Below are 15938 nucleotides of genomic sequence, written 5' to 3' on the forward strand. Positions count from 1 at the left end.
CCAACACGACCTCCTCCTCCGTTCCCCCTGCTGAAAGGCTTGAGCCTCGAGCTTTGCGATCTGCGCTTCTTGTCAGCAGGGACTTCTCCGTGCGCCCCGCCCGCGCACTTCCGGGTTGGTGCTAACCTGCGCATGCTCCAAGGCTGGCGTCCCTTCTTTGGCGCTTTCCTACTCGTTTCCGGGTAAGACGGCTGCTGGCCTGGCAGCGCGTCCCTGGTCCCGAGTCACACCTGTTTGGGTTCTGCGTCTGTGCAGGAAGGCATCTTCAGGCCCCACTCGAGGGCTGCCTCCCCACTTTCTCACAATACAGGTCCTGGAGGGCCCGTGCGCACCGAGAGGTACAGAAAAGGAGGGAAAGCTGAGACGCCATTTGGGGGGACACTGGGGATCCGTCCTGAAGTGGGAGCCTGCCAGCCCCTAAACTTTGAGGCAGGGCAGAGCTCCTCATGACCTAGAAGGCAGAGAGGAGGAGGGATGGAGGAGGAGTACAAAAATGTTTTCTCTCTTTTAAAATCCCTTGCAGGTTTTTGGGGCACCTGGGTGGCCTAGTCCGTTAAGCATCGGACTCCATCTCGGCTCGGGTCACGCTCTCATCGTTCGTGGGTTCAAGCCCCGCGTCTGGCTCTGCACTGATAGTGCAGAGCCTGCTTGGGATCCTCCTTCTCTGCCTCTCTCTTTGTCCCTCCTCTGCTCATACGCTCTCTCTCAAAACAAAACAAAAAACCTGAAACCAAAAAACAACTTAACAAAATCTGTTAAAATCCCTTACATGTTGAGATGATAATACTTTAAACATGTTAGATTAAATATACATTCATGTTAATTCCATCTGTTTCTTTTCTCTTTTAATGTGGTTATTAGAAAATTGGAAATAGCTTACATTATATTTTCTTTGGACAGTGCTGGGTGGATGGGACGCCTTGCAAAGCTCCGAGCCCAGTGACTGGCACCTAATAAAATATCTGATAAATTCTCTGAACGTATTTTTTGCAGATTGGTTTCCTGTGAAAAAGCTTTCCAGTGGTTATCGAGGATGCAGCCCTGAATAAAATGGAACTGCCCCGTGGCACTCAGCTCGAACTGGGGAGACACACATTAGGTAAGTGAATATAGAAAGAAGGCACTTTCAGACCAGGGGAAGTGCGTGCTGTGAAAGAAAGAAAACAAGGGCAATGGAATAGCAAGGATTGTCATTGTCTCTAGGCTTCTTTGTGCTGGTAGCATTTGAGCCTGAGGCCTGAATGACTAACAGGGGGAGCTGACCCTGGAAGGCCTGGGGCAGAAGCTCCAGGCAGTGGGAACAGACTGTGCAAAAGTCCTATAGCAGGAATGAGGCTTCTATAATTGAGAAATGGAGGAGAGCTCTTGTTCTCACGAAAAAAGGTAGTAGGAAATGAGCCTGCAGAGGTGGAAATGTGGTGTCCTGTAGGTCACAAGGGCCTAGTGGGCGCTGATACTTGAAATAGGACAAGAAGCTTTTGCAGCCTTCTCCACCCAGTTCTTGCAGAGAATCAAGCCCAAACACTCCCAAGGCATCCATTACATGCAATGAATTAGGTCATCTATCTTATTAGAAAATGGTGTTAGATAGTATCATCCTTAGGAAAATTGAGAAAACAATCCCACATACCATTCTCCACACGGCTTATTTCTCTCCCAGGACCCTGAGAAAGACTGCACGAGAGGTTATTTAGGCAGAGATTTGAAAAAGACCATGTCGACCTCAGTGTAGAGAGTAAATGGGATAGGGGTCAAGAGGAAGGAAGGGCAGCATGGAGATCAGTGCAAAGTCCTTCGCAACGGCCCAGTCGAGAGTTTGATGGGGTTCTGGGGTGATGGTGGGGTTTGGAGCTGATGGCCGAGAAAGAATTCTGGAAGACGTCTTTGGTGCAAAAAGGTGATTTTATTAAAGCACGGGGACAGGACCCGTGGGCAGGAAGAGCTGCAGTGGGGTTGTGCAGAGTGACTGCTTATATACTGTGAGGTTGGGGGAGGCAAAGGCAAGAGAAAGTTTCTTAAAAGGATTTTCCTGTGCTAAAGAGGATTTACAGATTACTGGAGGCCTAGGTATTGTCAAGCTAAGGTGGTTTTTCCCTCTAGCAAGGCTTTCTTAAGATAGTAGGGAGTTCTTGGAGCTGAGGCAATTGATGAGATTACTGTAAACTTGGAGACTCTATCAGTTTAACCATTTGTTTTCTGTCCTTTTCTTTGTTCTTGGGCAGCCAGAAGGGCCTGAGGAATATCACACACATCCCACCTTGGGGGGGCGGGGTGGTTTGCTGCTATCAGCTTGCCTTAGGCTCCCTTGTCCAGTTGGCCTTGGCTTCCACCTGGGCTGAGGTAGCTGGACAGGGAGAAGCGAGCTCCTATCTTCCAGAAGCTAGAACCAAGCGAAACTAGACAGGGGGAGGGAAAGGAAAGAAAGGAAGGAGTCAGGATAACTACTGAGTGTTTGGTTCGAGCAGCTGGGTGGATGCCAACGTCGTGTGTGATAGGTGCAATGAAACCCCTTATGTCAGGGAGTTTTAAAATGGAGCCGGGAGGCCATTAAGATGTGCCTTATGCCTGTCCTCACCTGTGAAACAGTGAGCATTTGAACTGGGCCAAACAACAAATATTCCAAGGACTCAGCCTGAACACCTGCAACAGTAAGAGACTTTGCTTCGTGACAGCCTTAGCAACCAATTATATGCAGTGAAGATTAGTTTTTTGTTACCAAAACCAATCAAAATTCTTTGTAAACAATGTGTATAAGCATTCCCTCTTGTCTGTAGAAACCCTTGACTTTTGTTCCCAGAGGAGGGATGGAATCTGTGCTCCCTGAATTGCAAGTAAGTACTTTTGTTTTATTTTTAGCTCTGCCTCTTCTGGGTGGACACATGTATGGTGATTTGGATTCCAGTCCCAATTCTGCTGGGTGACCCTGGACAAATAAGTGGCTTCAGTTTCCTCATCTGTAAAATTGAGGTTGCCTTGGAGATTTGATGACCTCATGCATGAAGAGCATGGGTCTGGCCCACGGTAAGCACTTAAATTGCTATTATCGTCGTCGTGATCATTCCTGTGTGACCAGCATACGGAGTAGGTAGAAACATGGGGTCTGAAACCAGTCAGACCTGAGCTGAGTCCCTGCATTGTTATGTGACCTTGATAAGATCAGTTTACATCCCTGAACCTCAGGTTCCTTTTCTGTAAAGGGGCTGAATGACAGTGCCCTCCTTCTAGACCTGGTTGTGAGAATTCAGTGAAGTCATGAATGCGAAGTCCATAGGACATAGTCATTCAGCCTAGGACATAGTAATTGCTCAGTAAACAGGGCCTAAATGCTAGACTAACTTGAATTTTCTTTTCTGTGGCTGTTTGGGGAGCAGAATTATTACTTAAAATAAGACTTTATATTTTTGTTATAAAATCATACATAGCCATTGAAAAAACGTAAACAGTACAGAATTGTTTAGTAGCAGAATGCAAGTTGACTTACTTCCCTTTCCCCTAATTCCTTAAGTAACCACTGTTGACTGTTGCATCGCTTTCAGAATTATACACACACACACACACACACACACACACACACACGCCTGTGTGCATGCGTGGACATGCTCTTCTTGAGGAGGCCAAAAACGAGAACGGCTGAGAGTTCAGATTCCAGAGTCACATAGGCCCAGGTTCTAGTCCTACCCCTGCCACTTACTGTGAGGTGGCTGGCAAGTTCTTTAATGATCACTCTTGAGTCTCAGTTTCCCTTTCTATAAGGGGAAAAGTCATGGCAGTGCCGGTGATGAGCATAAGGCAGGCTGAAGGCAAAAAACAAGCTAGCACCCCCGCCCCCCTCCGGTCAAGTGGGATGTTTGTGACATTCCTTAGGCACTTCTGGCTGCCCAAGGACAAAGGAAAGGAAAGAAAGCAAATGGTTAATTGATAGAGATCACAGTCCTGCAGGACCTGAGTCTCCATCAGTTTGTAAATATCTTAGTAAATGACAAGAAAAAGGCAATCTTATCAACTGCCTAATCTCCAGAAACCTGTAGACTCAGTTTCCCAAAACCCCAACGTCACCCCTTCATAGTGATATGAGGAACAAAGGCAAGAAGGAAATGGTAGAAAATTAAATTTCCTCATAACCTGCTGCCCATTGACAAATACTTGAGGCAAATTCAGAGTAGAACATTTCTCCAGGAACCCCCTGCCGTCATAATGTTAATGCCTTACTAGAGGGAAAAGAACCTTAGCTTGACAACAGCAAGGCCTCAAGTATCTTAGGAGTCCTCTTTAGCATATCAAAGTCCTTCTGGAGGCCTCCCATTTGACTTTACCTTCCCAACTTTATAGTATATTTCTGCCCGTGGGTCCTGTCCCCGTGCTTTAATAAAATCACATTTTTGCACCAAAGACATCTTCAAGAATTCTTTCTTGGCCTTCCGCTCTGGACCATCCCCACGAAAACCTCCCCATCGCCCCCAAAAACCTCATCACCGGTGTGCTTTGGTGAGGAGCTGAATAGTGTGTGCTGAAAGATCAGTGCCGTCTGCGTGTGCGAAGGTCTCCGAACACTTAGCTGCTTTACTACGTGCAGGCATGCTTCATTTGTGTGTTGTCTTTTTGCACATTGAAGATAACTGCGTTTATTTTTACAAATTGAAGGTTTGTGGCAACCCTGTGTCGAGCAAGTCCATCGGCGCCATTTTTCCAACAGCACGTGCAGACTTTGTGTCTCTGTGTCACATTTTGGTATTTCTTGCAATATTTCAAACATTTTCTTTATTATTATATTTGTTATGGTGACCCGTGATCGGTGATGATGACTCACTAAAAGCTCAGATGACGGTTAGCGTTTTTTAGCAACACAGTAGGTTTTAATGAAGATATGTACATTGCTTTTTTTTTTTTTTTAGACATAATGCTATTGCACACTTAATAAACTTACAGTATTCCTTTAAATAGACTGGGAAGCCAAAAAATTCATTTGACGTCCTTTATTGCGGTGGTCTGGAACTCAAGCCAAAGCATCTCTGAGGTATACCTGTATATTTAAAGATCATAGATAATGCCGTTTGCTGTGCACTCTCCTGCAACTGCTTTTGTAGCTTAATAAGGTGCCTTGCACCTCTTTCCACACCAAGACTTGATTAGTCACAGGCTTAGCAACTCCTCGTCCCTAAACTTTTGCTTTTGAGGGATGCCTGCCTGCCTGCCTGTGAGTCATTAGCAAGGCCACAGCCTCTGTGGTGCCAGGGCTCTCCCGGGCTCTGGAGGTAGGTAGTAACCTTATCCACCCAGGAGATGGCAGGCACTTTCCAAAAGAGGACGACATCTAGCACAGGGGAAGTGAGGGGTTCTTTACAGCCTCTTACCTCTGTGCCCTGTGCCTTTGGGACATGGTGCGGCCTTCTGAGGTTGTGTCGTGTTTCCCTCAAGGGGCCCTTGTACCTGCTTTCACTTTTCCCTGGGGTCCTCAGGCAGAGTTCAGATTCTCCAGAGTCCAAGCCAGTCTCGATCTCAAGGTCTTGATGTCATTGTTTTATAAGACCTGCTGTCTGGAATATTTTCTAACTGGCTTTGTGATTATGTTATAGATTTTCATTACTTTTTTTTTTTTTTAATGTTTGTTTATTTTTGAGAGAGACAGTGCATGAGCAGGAGAAGGCAGAGAGAGAGGGAGACAGAGAATCTGAAACAGGCTTCAGGCTCTGAGATGTCAGCACAGAGCCTGGCACAGGGCTCAAACTTGGGAATGGCGAGATGATGACCTGAGCCAAAAAGTTGGACGGTCAACCGACTGAGCCACCCAGGCTCCCCACTTTTTATTTTATTTTTTATTTTAACTTTATTTAACTTTATTTTAATTTTATGAGAGTCTGCTGGTTATGGTAGATGGTTATTTCCATCCCACTCTTTCCCCACCATACCTATACTGCTCTTTAATTCTGGGACTTCTTCCCTCTCCTTCTAGCATATAAGCACCCTCCCGGTACCAACCTCTTCTCTATGCTCTAGGAATTTGGAGAGTCCCACTTTTCTTTTCTTCTGCTCTAATGATGTCACAAAACTCAGACATCCTTTTTGCTCAGAAGCCTTTGAATTACTTACCCATGTGTGTACCTGTTTCCTTCTTTATGAGGGAACTGGTCCTGGTCTTTGAGGACCATTTCCTTGAGAGAAGACAGGCCTTAAGAGTTCCACTTGCAGAGGAAATTATGGAAAAGGCCAGACAAATGGCAGTGGGCACAAGGTGAAAGGTCAGGAACAAGGTTGGTGATTTCTTTGGCATACGATAGTTCTTGGCAAGGGTCATAACTATGTTAGGGCCAGTAATAATCCTTTTTCTATCTGGCTTGGGCTATGGTCAAGATCAAGTGAGATAACATTCTGAAACCACCTTATAACATGTAAAGCACTTTGTAACCTGTTAGGTATCATTAGTTAGCAAAATGACTTACATCCCACACATGCTGTGGCAGGAAGGGCGCTGGATGGGAAACCAGGAGCCATGGGTCTGCTACCAACTTTTTGATAGAGAGTAGCAAGATTTCTTCTTTGGCAAATTGATTCAGTCATTTGTTGAACATCTACCTGTGTCGGTGGTTCCGGGGATGCATAGGTGAATGAAATAGACAAGTTCTCCTGGAACTTACATTCAAGAGGGGAGACAGACAACAAAAAAGTAAACAAATAATAGTAAAGAGGTACCTGAGGCTAATGATGGTGGATTGAGCACACACAGCCCCTTTGGCTCCCTCCTGAAATCACACTACAAAGACAGTAAGGGGATCTTTTAGAAAGGCTCTAAAGCCATAAGGGCAGGGAGAACAATAGAGGATGTAATGCTAACAAAGGTTTGGAAGCTGGAAAGCAGATGAATGAGTGGTAACTGGAAATGTAGTAGACTCGTGGAAGTTGAATCCTAAGCCACTAGTGGGAAAATCCAGGACTCGACCAAGTTTTTACTGCACAGTCCGCATAAAGCTCATGAATGAATAGCAACAGGCACCTCTGGAAATGAAGGTGAAAGCACACTAATGTCAGGGAGACTGGTTGAAAATTTATGGAAAAAATCCCCGGATTTCCTCCTCAGTTCTCTGATATGAGGTAACTGCCCCTCACCCAGGAAAAGACCTACAGTTTATTCTCTGGAGAGGATAATACAGAGGATCTTTGGAACCTGGGACACCAGACATACTTGGAAGAGGTACCAGCATGTCAAAAGGAGATTAAAGGAATGATGGATGCCCTCTTCTCTATTTGGCTTCTAACTGACTGATAGTCCAACTTTCATCCTCCAGGAAGGAGATTAGAAGGCTTGTTTGTTTTTCTGGGAAATTTGATCAGCCCAAGAAGAAAAACCCTAAGTTGACATTGGAAGTTCCCCAACTGGATGACCCAGCAGAATCATCCTACAGTGAAGCCTAATTCATGTGCTCACAACTTCCATTCATTATTTAGTATCTGTGGAAGGCAGCCTCCAAGATGGCCCCAGTGATCTCACCCTGTGGTATTCACTCTTGGGTAATTCTCTCTCCCTTTGAGAATGGGCTGAGTAGAAAATGGCAGAAGATCATGTTGATGATTAGGTTTATAAGAAGGCTGCTTTCTGTCTTGTCTTCTCTTGCTTTCTTGCCTGTTTGCTATGGTGGAAGCCAGCTGCTCTGTGGAGAGGCCCACATGGTAAGGAACTGAGGGAGACCTCCAGCCCATAGCCAGTGAGGAACAGAGGCCCTCAGTTTCACAGCCCTTAAGGAACCAAATCCCATCAACAATTACATTGGTACTTTGACTGTTTTCAAACATCATAAGTAGAGGGAAGAGTACAATAGAACCTAATTTATCCATCACCCAGATGCAACAGTTTTTGAGATTTTACCATAGTGGCTTCTTCCATTCCTCTTCTTTTCCTTTCCTTTCCTTTCCTTTCCTTTCCTTTCCTTTCCTTTCCTTTCCCTTCCCTTCCCTTCCCTTCCCTCCCCTCCCCTCCCCTCCCCTCCCCTCCCCTCCTCTCCCCTTCTCTTCCCTCCCCTTCCCTTTTTCCTGTGTGTGTTTTTAGTAGGCTTCACACCTAGTGCAGAGCCCAATGCAGGGTATGAACTCACAACCCTGAGATTAAGACCTGATCTGAGGTCAATAGTCGGACCTTGCTTAATTGACTGAGCCACCTAGGTGCTCCTTTCTTTTCTGTTTTTATTTATTTGTTTATTTATTTATTTATTTTACATTTATTTATTTTTGAGAAACAGAGTGAGACACAGCGTGAGCAGGGGAGGGGCAGAGAGACAAGGAGACACAGAATCGGAAGCAGGCTCCAGGCTCTGAGCAAGTGGTCAGCACACAGCCTGATGCGGGGCTCGAACCCACGAACTGTGAGATCATGACCTGAGCTGAAGTCGGACGCTCAACCGACTGAGCCACCCAGGCGCCCCTCTTTTCTGTTTTTAAAGCAAACCCTGGAATCATGTCATATTAACTTTTTGTACTTTTCATATACCTCAAAAAAATTAGTTCCCTTCTTTCCCTTTAAGACAAGCAAGAATTACCAGATAGCTGATGAAAACTTGTAAGATAAAGGAATAGAGACCCATGCCAACAAGGCAACTTAGAGCAGGGAGACGAAAATTCCTCAAAAAGATCAGAGTGGATATTACAACCATGAAACAAGATCAAGAATAAAAGAGAATGCTTGGAAGTGAAAACGGATAGCAAAAAGGAAAGATTAAATAGAAGGACTGGAAGATAAACTTGCAGAAATCTCACTGAAGGTAGAGCAAAAAAGTGGAGAGATGGTAAATAGGAGAGAAGGGAAGATTAGTGGGCCAGTCTAGGAGGTCCAGTATGCCCCAAATAATAGGAGTGCCAGAAAGAGAGAAGAGAGAAAATGAAGGCAAGGAAATAATCACAAAATGTGTTAAGAGAAATTCCCCAACGGAAGGATATTATTTTGCAGATGAAAAGAGCCCATTGAGTGCCTGCACAAAAGAATGAAATTTTAAAACACTTGTGAGAAGCATAAGGCCCTAGAGGTTTCCAATGAGACAAAGGCCACAAACAAGGGATCAAGGAATCAGGAATTTTCAATAAGACCAGAAGCTAGAAGGCAGTATCGTGATGCCTTGAAAATTCTGAACAAAAATTATTTCCAATCTAGAATTCCCACGTCATCCTTACCAATGAAGCACAAAGATAGAATAATTTCTGACGTGCAGAGTCCCAAAATATTTACTTCCTTAAAAAAATTTTTTTTTAACGTTTTATTTATTTTTGAGAGGGACAGAGCACGAGCGGGGGAAGGGCAGCAAGAGAGGGAGACACAGAATCCGAAGCAGGGCTCCAGGCTCCGAGCTGTCAGCACTGAGCCTGACACGGGGCTCAAACTCATAAATCGTGAGATCATGACCTGAGCCAAAGTTGGACGCTTAACCAACTGAGCCACCCAGGCTCCCCTCAAAACATTTACTTTCTCAGAAGCTGTTAGAGGACATAAACCAAGGAAGAGAAACTAGAGCAGAGAAGCAAAAAGCCTCTCAAGAGCATCCAGGGGCCGGCTGTACACCTGGCAAAAAATGCCACCCATCCAGACGGGAGCAGGTCAGAAAGTTCTGGGAGAGATTTCTTCAAGAAAATGAAATCCATATCTTGCTAATACCACCGAAGGTCTCGGAAGGGGAGAAAGAAGACCATTGGCAAAGAGTTGGGGTATATAGAAAAGCAAGCAAATGAAAAATAAGGCAATTATTAATTCTACAGGATGGGAAAATGTGTTCAGAGTAGAAGAATAATGATAGTGTACTATAGAACTCCACTATTTACATAGTCACAATAATGTGAGCGTTGAGTATTGTAACACAGTTATGATGTAATTGGGATACTGAGTGGGGAGGTGTGTGTGTGTTCATGTATTGGAGAGAGTTAAATCTTCATCTGCTATCGGGGGAAGTTAACAGATCAAACCTGATATTAAAAAAAGAAGTATAGAGGGGCGCCTGGGTGCCGCAGTCGGTTAAGCGTCCGACTTCAGCCAGGTCACGATCTCGCGGTCCGTGAGTTCGAGCCCCGTATCGGGCTCTGGGCTGATGGCTCAGAGCCTGGAGCCTGTTTCCGATTCTGTGTCTCCCTCTCTCTCTGCCCCTCCCCCGTTCATGCTCTGTCTCTCTCTGTCCCAAAAATAAATAAAGGTTGAAAAAAAAAAATTTTATAGAAAGACGGCCTTGTGTAAACGTGCGTGAACATCCACAGGTGTGAGACGCCGTTCGAAGTGTTTGCATGTACAGTGTTAAACTCATTCAGTCCTCACAGTAGTGTGATGATTTAAGTGTGTTAGCCCCATTGTTTTTCTTTTTTTTTTTTTTTTTTTTTTTCAACGTTTATTTATTTTTGGGACAGAGAGAGACAGAGCATGAACGGGGGAGGGGCAGAGAGAGAGGGAGACACAGAATCGGAAACAGGCTCCAGGCCCTGAGCCATCAGCCCAGAGCCTGACGCGGGGCTCGAACCCACGGACCGCGAGATCGTGACCTGGCTGAAGTCGGACGCTTAACCGACTGCGCCACCCAGGCGCCCCACCCCCCATTGTTTTTCAGTTAGAAAACTAAAGCCCGGAGGAGTCCAGATGCACAGCGGAAGCCTGGGTTCAAAACCAGTCACTGTGCCCTCCCTGCTGCCTTCCCAGAACCCCCTCTGACTGGCCCAGCAGAGGATCAGGACCAGACATCACTTCTCAACCCTCCCAGCTTCTCAAGCACCTGGGGGGCTTTAACAAAATAAAATACTCAGATGCACTGGCATTTTTCAGAAGCTTCTCGGGTGGCTCAGAGTGCAGCCTGGGTTGAGAATCGTTGGACCTGAGGCTTTCTATGATGCCCCAAAGTGCCATGATTTTGTCCTCACGCCATTTCTGCTCTAGGTCAGTGGACACGGGGACAGCGTGGGACGGCTCATGGTTACCTCCACCTCCTGCTGGGCAGCCCACCTCTGCTCGGCCACGGCTCCCTCCTGGAAGCCTCTTCCACACCGGTCTGTGCTGTGCTGTCACCCTGGGGTGTCTTGTTCCACCTCTGGTTCCTTTCTTTCCGCAGCACCTTGCCAATCTCTCCCTCCCTCCCCAACTTTCTGTACCCCAAAGCTGCCCACAGCACGAATCACGTTTCTGCCCACCTTTCTCTTCTGCAATGAGGTGTCAGGTTGAGAGAGTGAAGAGCGTGTGCGGCTCCTTTTGAGAGGGAGTCTGGGGTCAGAAAACCATTCTGATGAGGATTGGCACATGGCACTTTAAAAAGCTCTGGGCCTCGGCTTTTCTTGTTGTTAAGTAGGTGGAAGGTATCTGCTGTGCTTCTTATCCTAAACCTTTGAGAACGCCTATGATCTGACCCTTTCTCGATCTTCCAGCCACCACTGAGCTCCAGTCACCCTGGCCTTTCCTTTATTTAAAAAAAAATTTTTTTTTTTTAACGTTTTATTTATTTTTGAGACAGAGAGAGACAGAGCATGAACGGGGGAGGGGCAGAGAGAGAGGGAGACACAGAATCGGAAGCAGGCTGCAGGCTCTGAGCCATCAGCCCAGAGCCCGACGCGGGGCTCGAACTAACGGACCGCGAGATCATGACCTGAGCTGAAGTCGGCCGCTTAACTGACTGAGCCACCCAGGCGCCCCAACCCTGGCCTTTTCTTTTGTGCAAGTTTGGCTTGTTCAAGGCTTGTACCTGCTTTGAACCCTTTGCTTGGAAGGTTCCCCCTCTGTTGCCCCCTCCCCGTTTCCCCTGCCAATTCTTGGTATGCATGATTCCTTCTTTCCATTCTGGTTGCAACTCAAATGTCTCTCTCCTTTTTTTTAATTTAACTTAATTTTATTTAATTTTATTATTTTTATTTTTTATTTTTTATTTTTTTAATTTATTTTTTTTTTTCAACGTTTATTTATTTTTGGGACAGAGAGAGACAGAGCATGAACGGGGGAGGGGCAGAGAGAGAGGGAGACACAGAATCGGAAACAGGCTCCAGGCTCTGAGTCATCAGCCCAGAGCCCGACGCGGGGTTCGAACTCACGGACCGCGAGATCGTGACCTGGCTGAAGTCGGACGCTTAACCGACTGCGCCACCCAGGCGCCCCAACTTAATTTTATTTTATTTTGAGAGAGCATGCATGCTAGTGTGTGAGTGGGGTAGAGGCAGAGGGAGAGAGTGAGAGAGGGAGAAAGAGAATGAATCTTAAGCAGGCTCCATACCCAGCATGGAGCTTGATGTGGGGCTCGATCTCATAAACCGTGAGCCATGACCTGAACCAAAATCAAGAGTCAGACACTTAACCAGCTGAGCCACTCAGGTGTCCCTCAGATGTCACTTTCAAGAGGCCTTTCCAAGCCACTCATTCAAAAGTAGCCACCTAGTCCCCTGACTCTTAGTGTCTTCACAGATCTTAGCACTGCCCCCAAGTGTCTGTTTATTGGTTTTCTTGTCTGCTCTCCCACTGGAATATGAGCTGCATGAGGTCAGGGATCTCATCCTCATTCACTGCTGTGTTTTTAGCACCTGGAACAGGGCCCGAGCACATAGTAAGCCTCGGTAAACGCTTGTGGATCAACAAATGCCTACACCCACGGAAAGCCGAATGATGTAATGTCTGCTGTGGCACTTTAGAGACTCTAGACTATTGTACCTGCATATCGGCTTTTTCAAACATCTAGATTTGAAAGTAGTATATTTACTTTCCTAACACCGTCTCCTTGAGGCTGATTGTAGTTCGGCCTGCCAGATGCCAGGGGAGAGTGGCTGGAGAGAAGGAGCCTGAGACTACACCAGGGCTTGGGTAAGCTGCTGGTGGACGGCTCACTATGGCCCCCGGCCCCCCCCGGCCCCCCCCCCCCCCCACAGGACCTCCCGTCTCCTATCTCCGCAGACCTTCAAATTTTTGCCAAGTGGGTTACTGGGCAGGCACTGTGGCGGACTTAGAGATCTTTGGCCCAATTTCCTGGTTGAATGTGCAATTTGTAGATGAGAAATGTCCTCATTTCCTGTGACTAGAGAAAAATAATGAAAAGAAAAAAAATGGGGCAGAAGTACTTAACCACAGGAGGTAGAGAAAGCTGATAAAAAGGAGAACTGACAACAACCTGGAGCCAAGGGGCAGGCGAATTGAAGGCAGTTGTGGCATCTTGGCTGTGTTTTCCTTCAGACCCTCCCAGCCGCGCTCCCCTGCTCCCTTGGACCACGGTGATCACCACAGAATCCTACAGCTCTGGCTCTGGTCAGATGAGAATTTCTGAGGAAGGGGCACAACGGCGTCTTTTCCAGAAAGAGGAAGTGAAATAGTTGATGCCAGGTTCCCTTTTCCTGCTGGTCGGGCCCCCTGGTCAGGCTGAGCCAGCTCCCTCCACCCTGGTTTCCTGGTAGCGGCTCTAGGCTGCTGTCTGTGTTATTCATTAACCAGGCACTAATATTTCTGTTTACCCATCTGTCATCCTACAGGGGACTCGGGAGTCTCACAATCTAACCAGCCACCCAGATCCTCTTGGATCGGGTCCAGCCAGCCACATTCAGCTAGTGTTTATTATTGAGAAGTCCCTGTGCCAGAGCCCTGTACTATATGTAGCCAGGGAGAGAGATTGTTTTCTCAAATAGGACGTGATCTGTCTGCCAGTTGAGCATATGTGCCGGGAGGTATATCCAGTGATGTGCTTGCAAGAACTGCTCATTAACATCACTTGCCAGACCTGTGTTCGGCATCTCCATGTTGGTAGAAATCGGCCCAACAGAAGTTGGCAAGTGCTACAAATCAGGGCTTCACCGTCCTCCACCCTGCTCTTACCCACTCCACTGCCAACAAATCCCCCAACCTAGTTGTTTTAAAAATTTTCTAGCACACATGAGGCGCACGCATTTGTCAGGTGGATGCGTGATAACTTATGGGGGCCTCCTCCTGGCTATTTGGTCCTTGGACAGTTCTAATGGTAGAAGGCACAGCCCCCACTTTCAGGGAGCTACCAGTCGGGTGAAAACCCCGCATGCTCGCTGTAGTATGTTATGGTTCTTAGATCTGTCCTGTGCGTTATCTCCTTGTTCCTAACAACCATCTCCCTTCAGTGGTAGGCACAGATATCAGAGTGATTGTCTTAAAATGGAAATCAGACCATTCTGCTTTTTTGTTTAGAACCTTTGAATGGTCTCCAAAGCTCTTAGAATAAATTCAGACTATTTGTGGCCTAAAAGATTGGCGTGGTCTGGTCCCTGCTGACCTCCTCGGCTTCATCTTGTATGGCTCTCTCCCCAGGTCGCTGTATGCCAGCCCAGTGGTTCTCAAAAAGTGGTCACTGACCACCAGCGTCAGTATCACCTGGGACTGTTCGAGGTAGATTCTTGGGTCCCATCCCAGACCTACTGATTCTGCAACTGTGGGGAGGGAGGACAGTAATCTGTGCTTTAGCAAACTCTCCATGCCTACATTTGCAGAACATTGCTCTAGCCCCACACTGACCCTCTTTCAGCCTTTGAGAAGCTAAGGTTTTCTCCCGCCTCCCTCCCTTTGCATCAGCAGTTCCTATTTCTAGAATGTTCTTTCCATGGGCCTTTGTATGGCAACTCCTTCTCATCATTCAGTTCTCAGCTGAATATCACTGACTCAGGAGAATCTTCGAAACTCCCTTAACCTCTCATTGTACTTTCCCCCACGTTTCTATTTTAGTCCAGTTGTAAAAACCAGTTGCACATTTTGAAATTTCCTTGCTTATTTGTTTACTTGCTTATTGACTGTCTTTCCCCACTGGAATGGAAGCCCCGAGAGGTCAGGTACCTTGTCTCTTATACACTCTGCATCTCCAGCCCTTGGAAAAGTATCTGGCTTCTACTAGGTAACCCATACATATTTGTTGGACAAATGAGCTATTAATTTCCCAGGGAAGAAATGTGCTATATATCATATGACTTCATGCAGATCAAAGACGTGTTAGTGAGCAGCAAAAGGTTCACCCCGAAAATCTCAGACCAGAGATTTTCTTGCGCTTCTGTGATTGGCGAGAGCAGCCTGTGTCTGAAACCCTGGGAATCTCTGAGCAGGAAAGGGTTTGACAGTTAACTGGTTCAGCTCTTACCAGATGTGTCCGTTTCCTCAATGTTCCAGGATAGGTATTTTCTGTTTTCCACTTCAGTATTTCTGGAACTGGGGGGTGACTACCTTGTTGAGTTAGCTCAGTTCCATTAAAAAAATTTTTTTTGAAGTGTTTATTTTTGAGAGAGAGAGAGAGAGCACAAGCACATGAATGAGGAAGGAGCAGAGAGAGAGGAAGACACAGAATCCAAAGCAGGCTCCAGGCTCTGAGCTGTCAGCACAGAGCCTGACGTGGGGCTTGAACTTAATGAACTGTGAGATCATAACCTGAGCTGATGCTTAACCAACTGAGCCACCCAGGCACCCCTAGCTCAGTTCCATTTTAAACAGCCCTGACTGTTTGAGATGCAGCTCCCTGCTTCTTCTGCCTGTGATCCTTGTTCTTCCCCCGTGAGCTACACAGAATGTGTCTTCCATGAGCTGGACCTCACCTTGGTTCAGCCACATATCTAACATTCTCTTACTTGCTTCTCTTGAGTCAACGAAAAAGCAGGTGCTTTGGAGAAAGGCAGACCTGGACTTAAACTCTCTTTCACTTGTTGACCTTCGAAAATTCCCTCCATCATCTTAGGCTACTTCTCTGGAATAGTGGCTGGCATTTATTCAATCATCAACGTCATATGGTTTCAACTCTCCAAAACATTTTGGCTAGTTCTTCTGGGCTTGATTCCCTGAGTTAGTGTCTTTTTTTTTTTTTTTTTTAAGATTTTATTTTTAAGTAATCTCTATACCCAACATGGGGCTCAAACTCACGACCCCGAGATCAAGAGTCTCATGCTCTACTGACTGAGCCAGCCAGGCACTCCTGAGTTAATGTCTTAAAAAAATAATGTGTAGCTCAGGTGCTGAACATGCT

The 15938-nt window shown here is 46.4% G+C and overlaps 1 long non-coding RNA gene across 1 annotated transcript; it reads left to right on the forward strand.

Moving 5' to 3' along the window:
- The first annotated feature begins 154 nt into the window (after positions 1-154).
- On the forward strand, positions 155-3828 carry LOC123578323. Its single transcript, XR_006702312.1, has 3 exons — positions 155-338; positions 994-1099; positions 2857-3828. It is a non-coding gene; the product is annotated as an uncharacterized LOC123578323 (long non-coding RNA).
- Positions 3829-15938: the final 12110 nt, after the last annotated feature.

Source organism: Leopardus geoffroyi, chromosome E2 (assembly GCF_018350155.1).
Source record: "Leopardus geoffroyi isolate Oge1 chromosome E2, O.geoffroyi_Oge1_pat1.0, whole genome shotgun sequence".
NCBI classification, from domain to species: Eukaryota; Metazoa; Chordata; class Mammalia; order Carnivora; family Felidae; genus Leopardus; species Leopardus geoffroyi.